At 34.2% G+C, this 6,022-nt stretch overlaps 1 pseudogene; it reads left to right on the top strand.

The window, feature by feature from the left end:
* Positions 1–2,482: 2,482 nt before the first annotated feature.
* On the top strand, positions 2,483–5,963 carry LOC108367339 (uncharacterized; annotated as a pseudogene).
* The last annotated feature ends 59 nt before the right edge of the window (positions 5,964–6,022 follow it).

The following is a 6,022-nucleotide window of genomic DNA, read 5'->3' as shown; positions in this document are numbered from 1 at the left end:
AACAAAATAAATTATAACAATTAAGGAGCTGATGTAAATAGCTTTTCATAAATGTAGCGAACAGTTTGAGTATCACTGTAATTATGGCACTTAATAAACACAACGCAGACAGCTGTGACAAGAATTACTAGAAGAAGTAAACAAAAAGAGTAGAACAAATGTGCAAAAACAAAATGAATTCAGTTAACTACAAAGGATACAACATCAATGATAGCAACAAATGACTCGGCAAAATTAGAATGTATGCTAGTGAAAATTAATAAAATTTACTTTAATATAAAACCAATAACTTTCCCTTATCTTCAATTATTTCACACTCTGATGCTCATAAGCACTTTTTATCACTACTTTAACACAGAATTAGCACAATGAACTTAGTAAGTAGAAAGCCAAAATCAGAGCACAATAAAGTACAACCTCACAGCTTGACGTTTGCTTGAATAATTTGCGAAGGAGAAATAGCTTTAAGAGATTTTTGTTGATTTGGAATATCGGCCTTGCTTTTCGCACCGCATTCGTCGCTTGTAAGGTACAGATTTTTAGAGCCAGAAGCAACAACACTATCGTCAAGCACAACAGGGGGAGGCGGAGTGCGAAGGGAACTTCTATGTGCAAGAGCACACACTTCACAGCGAAATGAGTTTACCAAAAACTCGACATCTGCCTGCACGATATTGACACAACGCAATAAATATGCACTGTACACATTGAATTTTAGCTTGATGGGCTCTTTGCACTCTATGCCCACACAAACAAGGCATGCTTATGCAAATCAAATCATGTATTTGTATGTATATTAAAAATTAGAGTCACTATCTCATTAGATTTGCAGCGAAAAACAGAGAAACGAAAAGAAAATCAGGAGCGCTCAAAAACACGTCCGCACGTCACGACTGCCATAGATATAATATTAACGCACAAATATTAAAATTGTTATTTGGTTTTTTCGTATGCTCACATTCAACAATTGCACCAAGATGACGTCACGCACACAGCTCATGCTGTCAAAATCACAAAGAGCGGATTAGCGGTACCGCGATTGGCGCAATCTCTATTTCTCTCAATCATGGTTTCACCCATATACGAACAGCGGTAGCGGAGCAATGATTTCCACGCACACAGTCTCATTAATTGAATCGTTTTTATCCAATGGTCGGCATACTAGCGCATTCAAACGATTCAATAAGTGGGACTGTGTGCATTGCTTACCTGGCGCTCTTCGTATGTGAAACACACATGTGCTCAGAGAGCGCTAAGCATTGTTTAGGGGTGGCTCACAAGCATGAATATGTTCCGCTCTCAAACCAAATCGTGGTTGCCTCAACTAAGATTTGGTAACTATGACCAAACCATGTGTTGAAAGAAAGCTTGTCTGTATTAGCAGAGCTTAATGACATCATTTTATGAACCATTCGTAAAGTTGAATGGAATTTTTGAGAAATATGCTTTAAAAAAAATATTTATTAGTATTTACCAAACCCTTCAACTAAATTAACGATTTGGTACAACCTAGATGAAAATTAGAAGCTTTAATATATTTAGTTATAATTACCAACCCATGGTAATAGTTCCCAATCCTTGGTAACAGTTCCCAGATATTGTCAAAATTCGGGAACTAAATAACTTTAGTTGTCGAAACTAATCCTTTTTCTCAGTGTACATACAGATCCGCACCGAATAAAACCGGTAAAACGCCATCAGAGTTGTTACATGGCCGTCACCATCGCATTTTATTATCACTGTTAAAACCAATTCCAAAGAAATCAGTTGAATTTTCGAAAACAAAATTTGAAGTTAATCAAAATGTATACGCTCGCAATTTTTCTAAAGGGGATAAGTGGATGCAAGGAGCAGTCATAAAACTCATTGGAAGAAGGATGTATTTAATAAAAACTCAATCAGGAGTAATAATTAAAAGGCACCAAAATCAAATTCGTTTAAATTCTAATTCTCATAAATCACAAGCTAGAACCTATTTAAATGCTTCGCAGTTAGCAGATAGTATTTTTTACAAACCTAATATTGATATTGGTTGTATTCCGCAGAATGAAGATCGTTTAACCTCAACAACTACAAATTCCGCGTTCAGATCAAGCACCAAGCATCCAAGAGAGCTATCTCCACCTTTTCTGCCAAGTCCAAAAAGGCGTTGCTTAACAGAGATTCCGCTAAGAAGATCTGAGCGAAACCGACGGTTAAAAAAAATTTACTTTAATAAAATAACAACTAAAATATTGTCATTATTTCCAGGCGATAGCAGACATGGGCAATAACCGAAAAATCTTGGACAGCTGTAAACACCCTAATATATAAAATGTCAGCATGACAGAATTAAGCAGTCTTTCGCTATACAATTATTTGATAAAATAATTTTCTAGATTTCGCCATTCATTGTACAACTTTTGATTTACATTTATAATATCTAACGTTATATTCGTAATAAACTCAAGAACCGCCAAGTAAATAAATTTAATCGAAAACAATGAAGTTTCAAAATCATTTGGAATCAAGTATTAAATAACTCCGATATATATTTTCAAATTTTGTTCATTAGTTTTAAACAGAGATTTCGATTTTCCGAAAAGTAACTTTAAATTCGATGATGGTTTTGGCGACCTTTTCAATTCTTAATTTGTTGGTTTTGCCGGCTCGAGGTCAAATTTTTATGGAATTTTAATTAAAACACAGGTTTTTAATTTTCGCCAATATATTTCGGTTACACAGCGGTAACCGTCTTCAGGGCAACTATTGACAACAAAAGAAAACGTAAATACACATAAACATAATATAAACCATTTTCGTAAAAATAATTATACACTAAATAAATACATTGATTAAACGTCTGCTCCGTGCGACGTGGAGTTTTGTACTGTTTTCTTGTTTGTCAGTAAGTGTCTATATAACTGAGCGCAATTATCAGTGTCCGTTTTGTAGTTCAGTCTTATGATTGTCGGTGTGTTTATTATTTGGAGCATTTCTAAGATAAAGCGCTTATTATAGTGTTGCTCTTGTGTGTTGCTCTTGTGTATGTATTTAGTGTATAATTATTGTTACGAAAATTGTTTATATTATGTTTATGTGTATTTACGTTTTTTTTTGTTGTCAATAGTTGTCCTGAAGACGGTTACCGCGGTGTAACCGAAATATATTGGAGAAAATTAAAAACCTGTGTTTTAATTAAAATTCCATAAAAAAATTGACCTCGAGCCGGCAAAACCAACAAATTAAGAATTGAAAAGGTTGCCAAAACCATCATCATACATAAACGAGAGGCACGCCGTAAGCATACAGTAACCGAAAATTGGGATATGCAACAATAAAAAATAACTATGACAACTCAAAGGCAGTAATCAACAAATTTCAACATACATCCAAAAAATTGGTAAAACTAAAATCTAGTATGAAATTTCTTTTGAAATGCAGAAAATCAAAACTTATTCCAAACGTTATCAAAAATTCGATTAGATGTAACAAATTGTTTGTATTTGACTGTGACCCACATGCCAAAATAGACAGTAATTTAGCCAGACACACACACTACTTCCACACAAAAATATTAAGCCTACTTATTAAACATAAACACAACATATTAAGAAGACAGAAACAGCAAATGGAAGATATAACAACAAAATTAAGGAAGAGGGCCTCTTCAAGAAGCTAACCACAGATGATTTTCAAGCGTTTTGAGAGAGTGAGAGAAATGTCACAAATAAACTCACAACAACACTAAAGAAGCGACAAGAAATGAAGCATGAGGGATTGCGAAACAAACGCAATCACATCATTGTCAACAACAATAAAACTGAGGATTGGTTTGTAAACAAAACCAAACTGGAGTTCCCACCGGACATAAAAGCGTTGTTGTCAAAGGGTCCAAAGTTCGCACTACCTGTCGAGAATAAGAGTTTCCCTATTTTTCAATATATCGCGGATGAAGAGGACATGATACAGACGCTAAAAGACAAAGAACAACTAGAGGAGGCACGTACCAAATTCTCGTTATTAATAAAAGACCACACAACAACAAATAGGCAAAGTGCAATGGATTGCACAATAACAGACACAGTGGAACGAACGCGAAAATTTCTCAAGAAAAACTACAACATTCAAATTCTAACATCTGACAAGGGAAGCAAAACTGTGGCAATGGAAAGGGACGATTATAATAACAAAATGGCAAACATATTAGATGACTTAACCACATACAGAATTCAAAGGCAGGATCCCACATCTAAATTACAAAACAAAAATAACAGTTTAGTAGATAAACTTTTTAAAATGGGAATTGTTTCAAAGGCCGAAAAGAATAAACTCACCTCAAACACGGCGGTAACCCCAAGAATTTATGGACTCCCCAAAATACATAAAAATAATTCAAAGGCAGGATCCCACATCTAAATTACAAAACAAAAATAATAGTTTAGTAGATAAACTTTTTAAAATGGGAATTGTTTCAAAGAGCGAAAAGAATAGACTCACCTCAAACACGGCGGTAGCCCCAAGAATTTATGGACTCCAAAATACTTAGGCCGATATGCTCATCCATTGGATCACCATCTTACAATTTGTGCAAATATATTGTAGAAATATTAAAAAACGTAACGGCGAACTCAGCATACAATATAAAGAACACACTGGATTTCAAGGAAAGGACTAACAACACTTATATTTGTGACGATGAAAAATTAGTTTCTTTTGACGTGGTCTCACTTTTTCCTAGCATACCAATACAACTAGCACTTGACGTAATTCGCGAAAAATGGACAATCGTAAAAGAGCACACAAAGATACCAAAGCAAATGTTCATGAAAATAGTAAAATTTTGTATACAAGAAAATAGATATTTCAAATTTAATGACACGATATACACACAATTAAAAGGTATGCCGATGGGATCCCCCGCCTCTCCAGTCATTGCAGATATAATAATGGAAGAGCTTTTGAACAACACAATTAAGAAATTACAACGAACACCGAGATTATTTACAAAATTATGTTGATGACTTATTTGCAATAATAAACGAAAATGAAATACAAAACACACTTGACGCACTAAACTCGTTTGACAAAAATATAAAATTCACAATAGAACTAGAAGAGGACGGAAATTTAGCTTATCTCGACTACATTATAATCAGAAGAGGAAACCAACTAAAGTTAAAGTGGTACAGGAAGCCAACATCATCAGGACGAATCATCAATTTCAATTCAAAAAACCCAAAGACGATGATAATGAATACAACAATCAGCTGTATACGACGGATGTTGCAAATATCAGATGAAATATACCAAAGAGAGATGGAGAATGAAATAAAAATATTATTAAAAAACAACGATTTTCCGGAACACAACACAAAAACAATAATAAGAAGATCTAAATTAGAAAACCATCAACGAATAACAAAAAAGCCTATAACATTTAAATACATAACTTATGTCCCTCATTTATCAGAGCATTTAGCAAAATCAGACTGTTACAATAAAGAAGAAATAAAAATAGCCCATAAGCCTACAAACACATTAAAAAACATATTCAACAGAACCAAATCAAAAATACCCAAAACTGAAAAAAGTAACGTAGTTTATAAAATCCCTTGCAACAGCAGCAACAACGAGTCTTGTAACAGCGATAATATAGGCACAACAAAATCTAAATTAAAAACAAGATTATCACAACATAAATCTGATTATAAACAGTGTCAGAATACAAATTGCCAAAAAACAGCCCTCATGGCCCACTGTGCTACCAGCGGTCACCCTCCAAACTTCGACGGAGCAACGATTCTCCAACAAGAGCGTTTGTCTTAGAAACGCTCCATATAATAAACACACCGACAAACATAAGACTGAACTACAAAACGGACACTGATAATTGCGCTCACTGATATAGACACTTATATAGACACTTACTGACAAACAGGAAAACAGTACAAAACTCCACGTCACACGGAGCAGACGTGTAATCAATGTACATATGTATTTAGTGTATAATTATTGTTACGAAAATTGTTTATATTATGTT

Source organism: Rhagoletis zephyria, unplaced genomic scaffold (assembly GCF_001687245.7).
Source record: "Rhagoletis zephyria isolate East Lansing unplaced genomic scaffold, Rhagoletis_zephyria_1.1 Rzeph_scaffold_02646, whole genome shotgun sequence".
In the NCBI taxonomy this organism is placed as follows: Eukaryota; Metazoa; Arthropoda; class Insecta; order Diptera; family Tephritidae; genus Rhagoletis; species Rhagoletis zephyria.
Note: the sequence above shows the minus strand (reverse complement) of the source record. Positions and strands in the feature narration are given on the sequence as shown.